We start from the raw sequence: 11,068 nt of genomic DNA on the forward strand, positions 1-11,068 counted from the left end.
GAAACTTCTCAGTTACATGCCTTTAGTAAGGCACAGACCCACCAGTGGATGGGATGGGAAAGTTTACTATGCCAGAACCTATTCCTTCTTCCCTTTTTCACATCAGCTCTTTTTGGAAACCCAAAAACCATCTTAAGTGAGCATAATTTTTTTTTTTTTTTTTTTTTTTTTTTGCAAAATTGAATAAATTTTGAATTTTGCCGTTTCTTCATCCAATTTGGATGCAAGTACCAAAAACGTTGATGGAAACTAAGTCAGTGATTGTACATAGTTCTAGGTTTCAGTGCTCCATGTCTTGTGGTTAGATGTTGTAATGAGAGCTGATATGAAATTAGCAAAGGAACATTTTGTCGATCCTGACATACACAAGATATTTATAGCAATGATTCATATATGCATACATGCAAGCTGCATTTTTCATTTTTCAGAAAAAAAGTTATTTCTGAGTTCTGTAATTTTTTCCATAAGTTTTTTTTTTTTGACAAATGACCGATTGTGATGTTGGCAGCAGAATTTTACGAATCTGAGCAAAGTTTATCACTGAACCCTATGGAATGCCTTTGTCTCATTGTCTCTCTCAAAAACATTTAAAGCAAAGCCTTTTATACTCTCTGTACAGGAGTCAAAGCTTGCCAGGAACCCAGATGATCAATATTGTGTTGATTTATTCTACTTTGCTAAAGTCCTACAGATCAACACTATAATTAGAGCGATTTAAAGGCTAGATGGAATCACAGTACAGTTTGATGCAGTGTGCTTGAATCATTCTGGTTAAACATTGCTGACATTAAATTTGAATTCAGTATATCTTGAAAATAAATTAAAAACTTAAAACATTGATTTTGTAAATATTCATGTATTTAGATTGAAAAAAGGATATTTAAATTGTATAATTTATTTAGGCAAAACGATCGAAAAAGTACATCCAATGGAAGCACATAATATCAACCTGCCATTCAGGCATAATTACATAACCCCGCCATATATTAAATATATATCTATTCAACTTATTTCTAGTATTTTGTTCAATGAGCAGTAACAAAATAAAAAAAAAAAAAAAAACAGAATTTGGTGTCAGAAAGGCCTGAGTAGACACAGAGAACATGGGAAATCTGCAGACGTCATGCAGACCCCAGACCTGAACTCCTGGATGTTCCACCATGCAGCCCCGTTTATTAGATGTCACAGCCGAATAAAGAAAATGCTGCAAACCTGTTGAAAAATGAACTTAGATTGAGGCAAAATTCATTTGTCACTTTTCAAGACGGAGGAAAGCAGTTTGTTAATAGCTCAAGGAGACATCATTTTTGTCTCTAAATAAATAAAACATGAGACATGTTAGCTGGAACTGGAATAGTAGCGTTATCTTTCTGGCCTGATGTTGAGGTTAAATGTTGCTGTTGGATGTAAAACAGACTCACCATCTGCAGCCCAGAGGTAATAAAGCTTTTAGGCATCAATTAGAGATTATTTTGGCTACAGGTGGCTTAACATCCATTGCTGGCTGACAGACAGCAACAAAAACCCCAAAAATCATTTGATACCAGACCAGTTGGGAGGAGTGATTTTTAGTTCTTTCCCGCCCCCCCCCACCCCCTTCTTATTGTTTGTTTATGAATGTTTGCCCCATCTGTCTGCACAACCTTTACATTGCAATTTTCTTCATATTTTGCATTTAAAATGTCAACTACTTGTATTTGAGAAATGACTGCTTTGGACATTTTCTGGAGTGTCAGGAAACAAAACAATTAACACAAAACAAAACAATCACATTCATGTGAACAAAAAGGAAGAAAAGTAGATTGTGGATCCTGATGTTTGTTAATTATCTGTTTAAATGTAAGTCAGTGCATCATAAAACTGCATTTTTTTTTTTTTTTTTTTTAGCTTTACTCAGCATGTTCTCTAGATGAGCCAAAATTCTGTCTCATCTCAGCTGGATCATGAATATTTAATTTGATGAAAATATTCAAATCTCCTGCCATAATTTGGCTTTGAATTTGTTAAAAAGTCATAATTACTTTGCTCATCCTTAGTGAGAGGAGCAACAAAAACATATATCAACACAAAGCAAACAGGTCTGAGTCAGTACTTTTTCACAAAGGTTTAGTCATATCAGTCATGAAATGAATTCAAATTTTGATGAATACAAGTTGTGTTTTTTTGATGCCAGAAACAAATAAACAAAGCAAAGCAGATAAAACTATTGTAGTTTATTTTAGCACAAATTGTCAATACTTGCTTACTTTGAAGGGTGGCAGCGTTTGAACATCAATACTTCAAACACCACATTTTTCTTAACATGCACAATATACACCATCTTAGCACTAGCGCAGAAGCTAACAGTCTTCCTTATTACCGATGCAGGGGGTACAGCCAATCAATGCCAAAGAAAATAAATGGTTAATGGCATGTGCCTAGATTTTTCCATTTCAAAAAGTGCATTTACTTTTGGTTATTTTATGTATTGTATGCTCCATTAAAAAAACAAAAAAACAAAAAAAAACAGCAAATACAAAAAATTTGCCAGAAACACTTGAGAGTTAAGTTGCACAGAAAAATCTGCAAATAGGTTAGTCAGTGAATACTGGAGCACAACTGGGTAGGGATTCACTGTATCACCCCTACATACAGCATAATTGATGTTGTGTTAAGATTTTGTAATATATATTGTTTGTGGTCATTAAAGTAGTGACATATAATTATGTTTTATCAAAGTGATCTTACAATCTAATCTCTTAATGTTGCTACTTAAAATAAACTGGTGCATATAAAACAACTGACAAAAAAAACAAACAAACAAAAAAAGAAACAAACAGACGAAACCAGTGGTGAGGCATATAAGTGGAAATGCCATAAGAAAATAAAAGAGAAAACAAGATGAGGTGGTTGTGGAAATGAGTGTTGCTTTCAAAGAAAGAAGCCTGCATGGACAAGAAAAACGAGATGAAGACAATCACTGAGGGAGTGAGGTGAAGATAGCAAATCTCAAGAGGGAGATTGTCTGAGAGGGGAGGGATGTGTGTGTTCTCAGTGTGTGTCACTGCTGTAGCCTGTGTGGATCTGACTGACAACACAAGTTGATATTGAGCTTGTGCAGGTGAAAGGGCCGCCTTGATGCCTCCCACAGGGACAAAGACCCGATGCTCCAGGAAGACGAAATAAACTTGTAAAGAGGATGACCGAAATGCTCAGAGCTTTGGTTCAATAAGACGTCCTCACATGTGTCTAAAAGTAGTTGACATTAAAACCAGTCATAAAGTTGCTATTGTAATAATGATCAATATTGTTTTCTATTATAAGCACGTGTATTTTTCCTTCCATACTTCTTCACATAACTGTAATGTTCAACAAAGGTTTATCAAGCTTGTGGGAAAACCAGATTATGGGAGTTGCACCTTAAAGCAGCTGAAATCCAATCCTTTAGGTCGACTATTATGACTGGTACAATGCAAAAGAGAAAATAAGTATGAACACAGTAACATATGGTCCATAATATCCATTAAAAAAATAATAATTGTGCTATCCTCTCTCTCCAATTATAAGTGATCTTCCCTCATAAATCTTTGTAGTAGTTTTTTTTTTTTTTCTTTTAGACCAAGTAATTATTAAGAAGCTCATTCACTCATACAATATATGTGATTAGCTGCTTTGTTGATGTTATTGTTTTGCTCTCTAATTGCTAAAATGGTTGAGGAGCAACAAGACAAATGAGCTGTGAGCTGAGAAGTGAAAGTAGTTTAAAGTGGTAGTGGCTGTGCAAGTAGTTGAAGTGTTAATGAGTGATTCATTAGAGCAATCAAAAATCTTTATTAAAGCTTTTTTTTTTTTGCTAATTAGTTTTGGTGATCATGTTTTTCTGAGCAGTATCACATTTGCTTTAAAGCTCCTTTTAAATTGCACAGAAAAACTAAAGACATTCAGGTCTGTGAAGTGTGACCGTTCAAGTGCTTCGCTGTGATTAGTTATTGATTCCTTTATCTTTTCATATTTTTGTCCCACTTTGAATAGGTCTTGATTGTTTCAGACCAGAAGCATCCAAATATAACCTTTTCTTCCCTGCAGTGATCCAGCTTTTTAAAACTTGAGATAAATACTGTCCTTACCCTTGCTCATTTTTACTTCTTCAGTGCACCACTCAGCTGTACATGTCGAAGTAAATCCATAGAAAAAAACACAAAGAAAACATTTTTCACGTTTTTGGCTGGTTAGCTTAATGCCTAATTGGTATTTGGTAAACAGACAAAAAAAGAAAACGGCTTAAAATCAAAACATGCATTATATAAAAGAAATCAACACACTGTCTCTTGAACAGAAACCAGCCATTCATCTTGCTGTCGCACCTATAACTGAATGCATTTTTCATAATGAGTTGATAAGGCAGCTACTGAACCAAGTACGGCCATGTTTATTACCAAAAACTCTCCTTTCTTTCAATCTCAAAGCTGATAAAGAAGCAAAATCTACCACTTCTTATCGGTAATTGGAAAACAATGAGTTGAGAAGGGAAAAGAGCTTGATAGAATGGAGAATAAAAGGAGAAAATAACAGATAGTAGTGGAAATTGATTTTGAACAAGTGCTTTTATACTACAAAGCTCTACATCTGAGGAGAAAATGATCCCTTTGAATAAGAAGAGAGGTGGAAATGTGGCTTAGACCTGATAAAAAGATGCCAGAGGGAAGAGGAGATAGAGACAATGGTGTGAGAAAGGGTGATAAAGTGTGATTGAAGAGAATGAGAGAGGAAGCAAAGCAGAGTTTAAAAAAGAAATCTGTAAGGAAAAGAGGATTGTGAATGGGATATGAAGAGGGGCAATAGCTCTGTGCCCTATATCCTCAGGTATACATTACCGACACAGATAAACCTGAAGTATCTCTTTTCTATTTTTATGATCTCATATGTCACTGTCACGTTACAAACTAAACCTTTGTCAGTCAAAGGTACAGGGGTAAGCCAAACTGATCACCTGCTTGTTTTCAGTTGTCATGTTCTGTTTTAAAAACTGATGTCAGAAGTAAAAACTCATCTTTTGAAAGCGCTGACATTTCCTCCAGTTTTTTGGATTTCAAGAACTCATTCCCTGTCCAGTTGTGTTGCATTAGGTAGGTCAAGCGACTAAATAAAAATAAAGAAAATATTCAAAATTACGCACACTAACACCTTATCAGTCTATTGCACTGCAGTTTCAACTCATTTATGTGCTACATTAATTCTAGAGACACATAAAGTGGGAGTGGTGGTGACTCACAAAATACAAGCCAGAAAGGTCTGTTGAACAGAGTCAGTATAATCCCATCATGGCCGCTGATCTGTATCTACAGCAGAACGGGCAGAGATAAGCATATAATTTAGTTCTGCTAAAGTTTGCATAATGACAGAAGCACAGAAAGGAAGTTGGGTTTCAGAGATTTGAACAGAGCTCAGTAAGTGACTCCCTTTATGTAATGTTTTAGCCCACCGAGCGGGAAAATGGCAGCCAAAGCATCAATTTCACAGTTCATAAGATATTCCTTTATCACTTTTGTACTAAGGATCATCAGATGCAGACAGAAGCTTGCGGAGATACTTTGACCTACTGATAAGAACGCATGAGACCATTTTTTAAGTCTACATGTTGAATGGGATGTATATTACTAAGGTGGTGTGGTAATTCTTACTGGTCAGTGAGCTAGATGACTGAAAAAAATTAGGAGACTGAAATTTTGATATAAAAAAAAATATTTAATGTGAAATAATTAGTTAGGGACTGTACTTTAACAAGAGATTAAAAGCCTTATTTCATAAAATTGTGTCATGTAACCAGAATCATTTTCTTCTCATTTCAGTCAGTGTGCATTGCCTTAGACATATGTGTCCCCATCTAAACTCTGAACTTAAACTACAACTCTGATTTAACAGCTGTTCAATCCTAATATATAAATCGATTTACCAGATAGCAGCTAAAATACATGCATACATGATGGCTGGCCCTTCTGGGAGGAAAGAATAAACTGAAAATCTTATTCACCACAGTGTCCATTCCTAAATAATGCATTTTCAACTACATGACAGACAACAGTGAAGCAGAAACATTTTCCACTGTGACCCAGCAGTTTTTTTTTTTCTTTTTTTTTTGTAGACAAAATAAGAAGAGTAAATGTTGGCATTCCCCCCTTCAATACAAATGTCAGAGGCAGAAAAAGTGAGAGAAAGGGTAGAAAGAATTGATATTCTTCAAGCTCTGACACTTTCATGAGCCAATGTAGAAAATGCTGGGGATCTGAAGAAAACACGCTTCTCGAAGGTGAAAACCAAATGAAACATGACATCTAAAGTAGGAGAGAAATAGGTAAGAAGATTTTAATATGTTGAGAAGGCAGAGTTGCCTCCCTGCTTGGAAAAGACAATAGCATGATGCAGTATTCCCTTCACTATTGCTCTCCACCTTCATTTATTATCTCAACCAGAATATCACAATGCCTCTTCACCCATGGAGACGATGACTGCTATGTGATTACTCACAGATTTAAGGTGTCATAGTCAATAAGAATAGCTAAATATCTGAGAAAAGAGGCACGTCCCGTACTTTCAAGGATTTGCCAGTCAGAAATAGAATACAGCTGCGATTTAAGGTAGTGTGAGATTGATTCTTATTTTCATTCGTAATCTGCATGGAATTTTAAACTATAAGACCTGGTTCACAATAAATCTTTAACATTCTCGATGGAAATCACCCACTCTGTCGTACTATACGTGAAATAATTTTGGGGAAATTTCTTAATAACTTGCAGGAAAACTATCGTTTGAAAATCCTAATTAATTTTACAGAAGTCACAGCCAGGAGGAACCACAGTCTGTTGCTGTCACCCAAGGATAGAAACGGTAGATTGTACTAAGATAAATCTTGCAGGAGAGTTGTGAACAGTTATGCTATAACTGCACACAGACATCTGAAAACTGTTTTTTTTTTTTTTCCAGCAGCACTTTTGATTCATAATCTTTTCACTCTTTGAGGATGTTTTATTTTAAAAAAATGCCATAAAATGAGTTTTGTTGGAGCTTTCTCTCTGTACAACTTTCATTATACAAAGTCTGCAAATATGTTTATCTTTGTCCATGCTGCTCTTAGTTACAGATCAACAGCCATGATAAGATTAGATCTACTCTGTGTTCAAAAGATTTTTCTTGATTTTTCTCTTGTAAGTTGTCGCATCTGTGTCCATAAAATGAATGCAATTATAAATGAGCAGAGCAGTGGAATAAGCATCATTATTGTGAGTAATATTCCCACAAGAACTTTTATCCATGGTGGCTCGGTCTACACTTTCACATGGACGCATCAAACAGAACAAAAGTCTTTTCTAATGTTGAAAAGACTATAAATATTTTACATAAAAAGACAGTAGCCTAATCGAAAATTTTGCAGTGTGACTGATTTTTGTCAGTTTTGTTATGTGGGTAGTTTAGTCATGTGAATGAGCCCATTCTCGTTCCACAAGGTAATTTTCTACTTTGAATTGTTCAGTGTTTCTATTCAGGCTTAACAGGGTTCAAACACTTTGTCAGAGTGAGGACATGAGGCCTTGTGAGGAGTGTTTGTCTGATGGTGAAAATGACTGCAAAGTACTTCTCGTCTTCCTCTCATTCCATAGAAAGCCCTTTCATATTCACTCAAACCTCCACATGGAACTTTTTGGAGGACACATGTTCAAGTGAAGAGCTTTGTCACTCTGCCTGGTGGTTTGTTTTGATCTGAGAGACTGAAAGAACCTGTGGTTCAGCACTGCTATGACGACCCACTATGCTATCATAACTTGTTCAACTTATGCAGTTATGATAATTTGCACAAAACAAACCTCAGCACTGATAAACAAATTCTTATTTTATCTATCTCTTTTATAAGTGATAGAGTTCATATTTATTGTATTTGAATATTTACCTCTCAATTTGAAAGCATTAGCCAGAAATGATTCAAAGAACATTTCCATAAATTTTCCAGTGTTACCAGTTTTCTGAATGTTGCTTACGGCTTTTTCTACTTCATTTCTTTCATACGGACATGTGGTTTATTATATTTCAATGCTGTTTGAATGAATAGGATTTTTTTTTGCCTCATTATATTTTATCTTTAGTATACTTTCTCCTCTTTTTATCATTTCACCCACCTTTCTTTTAGCAACTGCTCATTTAAATCCCTTCTTTTTTAACTATTGTTGAGAACATATAGTTTAATCATTTATTAAAATGGTAACAATGTACACTTCAAAAGAGAGTAAAATCATTTAAAAAAAACAGAAATGTTAGTATCCTACATCAAGTGAAGTTTTTGCCTTTTTGTTGACTTTGTAGGAACTGTATTGAGTTCCTACAAAGTCAAATAGTTGTTGTTCACCCGCTGACTCCTAAAAGAGGCAGGGTGGCCATTAAACCACAAATGTATAAGAGCCAGTCTCCAAAATGTGTTTTAATTAGATGAAGCTGCAATTTTTAAAGCAATGTTAAGAAATAGATCATTTTTACTTGAGAGATTAAACAACAGAACAGAGACGGGGGTTAAAATATATAGAGGTTAGGACAAAAAAATAAGACCTGAAAACAAGGGCAGATGGACATGCACTGCTCAGAAAAACACAAAAATTATGACTTAATGCAAACAGCAGGAGATATGTCATGCTGTGCCATCCCAACAGGCTGAAGGGAGCATCGGCTGTTAATCATAGGGACACCGTCCATGTGTTTGTGTAAATCCTCTGATCTGCCGCCTACAGAACAAAAACATCTCTTACTGTGTTTGTTTGCATGCTGGGACATGGAGGTACTTTGCTAAAGACTTTTGTTCTTAGTCTCCAGACTGTTTGAAAGAAATGTTTGATTTTGTTTTTTGAGCCATCTAAGACTTCAGCCAAGTTTTAGATTACAACCCGTTAATGGATAGTTCAGGCTTCCTATAGTGTATAATGGTCAAAAAAATTAGACCAGATATGTGTGAGGATGCCCTTGCATTGCTGTAAACAGAGGACCACCTGCTACTGCAGGGTAAATCAGAGGAATTGGAGGCTTTCAGCTAAGAGTGATTTCTCAGTTTTTGACAGGTTGCAAAGTAAAAGTGGTTGTTACTCTCCCTAAGCTCCAAAATGGTGTTTTATAGTTGTTCTCTGAATGCTGTTTATCACAATTTTTCATGAGAAACATTCAAGTCTTTTTTGTAAGGCTCAATGAATGCAAGCTACCACTGGGTTTAATATGAGTATGTTTTTGCCCAGCTCCTCTGGGCGGTGTGTCTCACTTCTACTCAGTCATTATATGTTTTAAGTTCTGATCTCCCTTCACTTTGAAAAAGACATCTTGGAGACTTTTATTTTTTTCTTACCTTTGTGATAGTGTGCATCACATAGTGGGGTCACTTGGAGTGGGGTCATACAAGGAATAAGTGTTTTGCTTGTTGCTTAACTATTTTAAGTGAAATACATTTAAATACACGTACAAAAAAATTTAATTTAACAAGTACCATCTCCTACAGTCTACCAGTCATGTTATTTAGAGTTGGTTGTTCAAATCCATGAGCTGCTTTCATTTCTCCCACTGAAATAAGGATTCCCTTAAAAGTGGACAGTCATAGGGAATCTATGGTAGAACAAAGATGGAACAATTACAGAAGAAACAAGGGATTGTCTAAAAGGAGACTACTAAACTTAGAAAGAGAAGAAACAGAAATTAGGAAGTGAGAACAATAGAGCAGAGAAGACCGGGAAACTACAAATTTAAAAAAAAAAAAAAAACAGTTTCTGGACTTCAATGTTTTAAATGAAACATTCAACTTTAATTGGTTCGGTGACATGGAAACTTGAGATAATTAATCATAATTCTATTATGAAATTAAATATGACTTTCTTTTAATGAGAAACTATGTGGGTGCACTATTCCTTTTTTTATTTCTCTCCTTCTTTGCCCACACATCCTCTTTTTATTCAGCTGGAGTAGAGCTCACTACCTCTCCTGAATTTTAAAGTACTGAGAGATTTGTTCAGTCTTCATGTGCATCACTTAACTTTTTAACTGGGTATAATGGTGAATGATGTTGATTTGTATATTCTTTTTTAAACTCTTTCTCTTGCTTTTACTAATTTCTTACAAAACTGTCTTGATAATCATTGATAAGCACCCTATGTGTGTAACCCTATATGAATGACTACAGCCACTGTGCTTGCTGGTGAAGTGTCATACGGCTGCTAGAGCCATGCAGAGACAAGATGAAGAGTCTATCTTTGATCTGTCACTCTGGAATTCAGTGACTTATTTCTGCTTCCACTTTCAGAGTCGTCCTAATCCTCCACAGAGCAGTAACTCATCTACACACAGACGCTTGTGAGTGTGTTAGGCTTTTACCTATGGAAACTCTTTGGGAACAATTATCTCACACATAACGCCCGATTCTTTATGAAATCTCATATAACGTGGGTGTAGATGACACTATGTACAGCACTGAAAAAGGATTGCTGGAAAATTGCTCAAAAATAATATCTCTGAGGCAGGAGGGGTATACATTTTTTTCAATACAAATATCAAGAAAGATGCCGTCTGTTGAAAGTGATGCCCTTATTAATATTCTATATAAAATTATGTAAATATGTGAAAGAATTTATCAGTATTATTCAGAGGGATAAAACATCCCTCTGAATAATACAGGTGTCAACCTGTGTTATTCAGAGGGATGTTTTATCTTGGGGGATGCGAGATCACTGACATGCAGCAACCTTTTTTGTATTTAGTTGAATTAAACTACTATTTCAGCATTGACACTTGTTGCAGAAAATGTTGCTGTGAGATATAAAGGTTGATGTTTGCCAGCTCTTAAAGAAACACTCTCTAAGAGAGTCACAGGGAAACAAAACTAACATTGTTTCTTTTTACCACAGAAGATTATTTATTAAAAAAAAAAAGAAATACAAAGCAGTGATCTGACAACAGTTGAACACAATAGTTTTTCCTTTAGTCTTTTTTTTTTTTTTTTTTTTTTTTTTTTTTTTTTTTTTTTTTTTTTCAAAAAATTCTTCCCGCCCCGGGGACATAAACCCCCCCCCGAAAG

This window comes from Poecilia latipinna, unplaced genomic scaffold (assembly GCF_001443285.1).
Source record: "Poecilia latipinna isolate Pla-1442-1.1 unplaced genomic scaffold, P_latipinna-1.0 Scaffold45, whole genome shotgun sequence".
NCBI classification, from domain to species: Eukaryota; Metazoa; Chordata; class Actinopteri; order Cyprinodontiformes; family Poeciliidae; genus Poecilia; species Poecilia latipinna.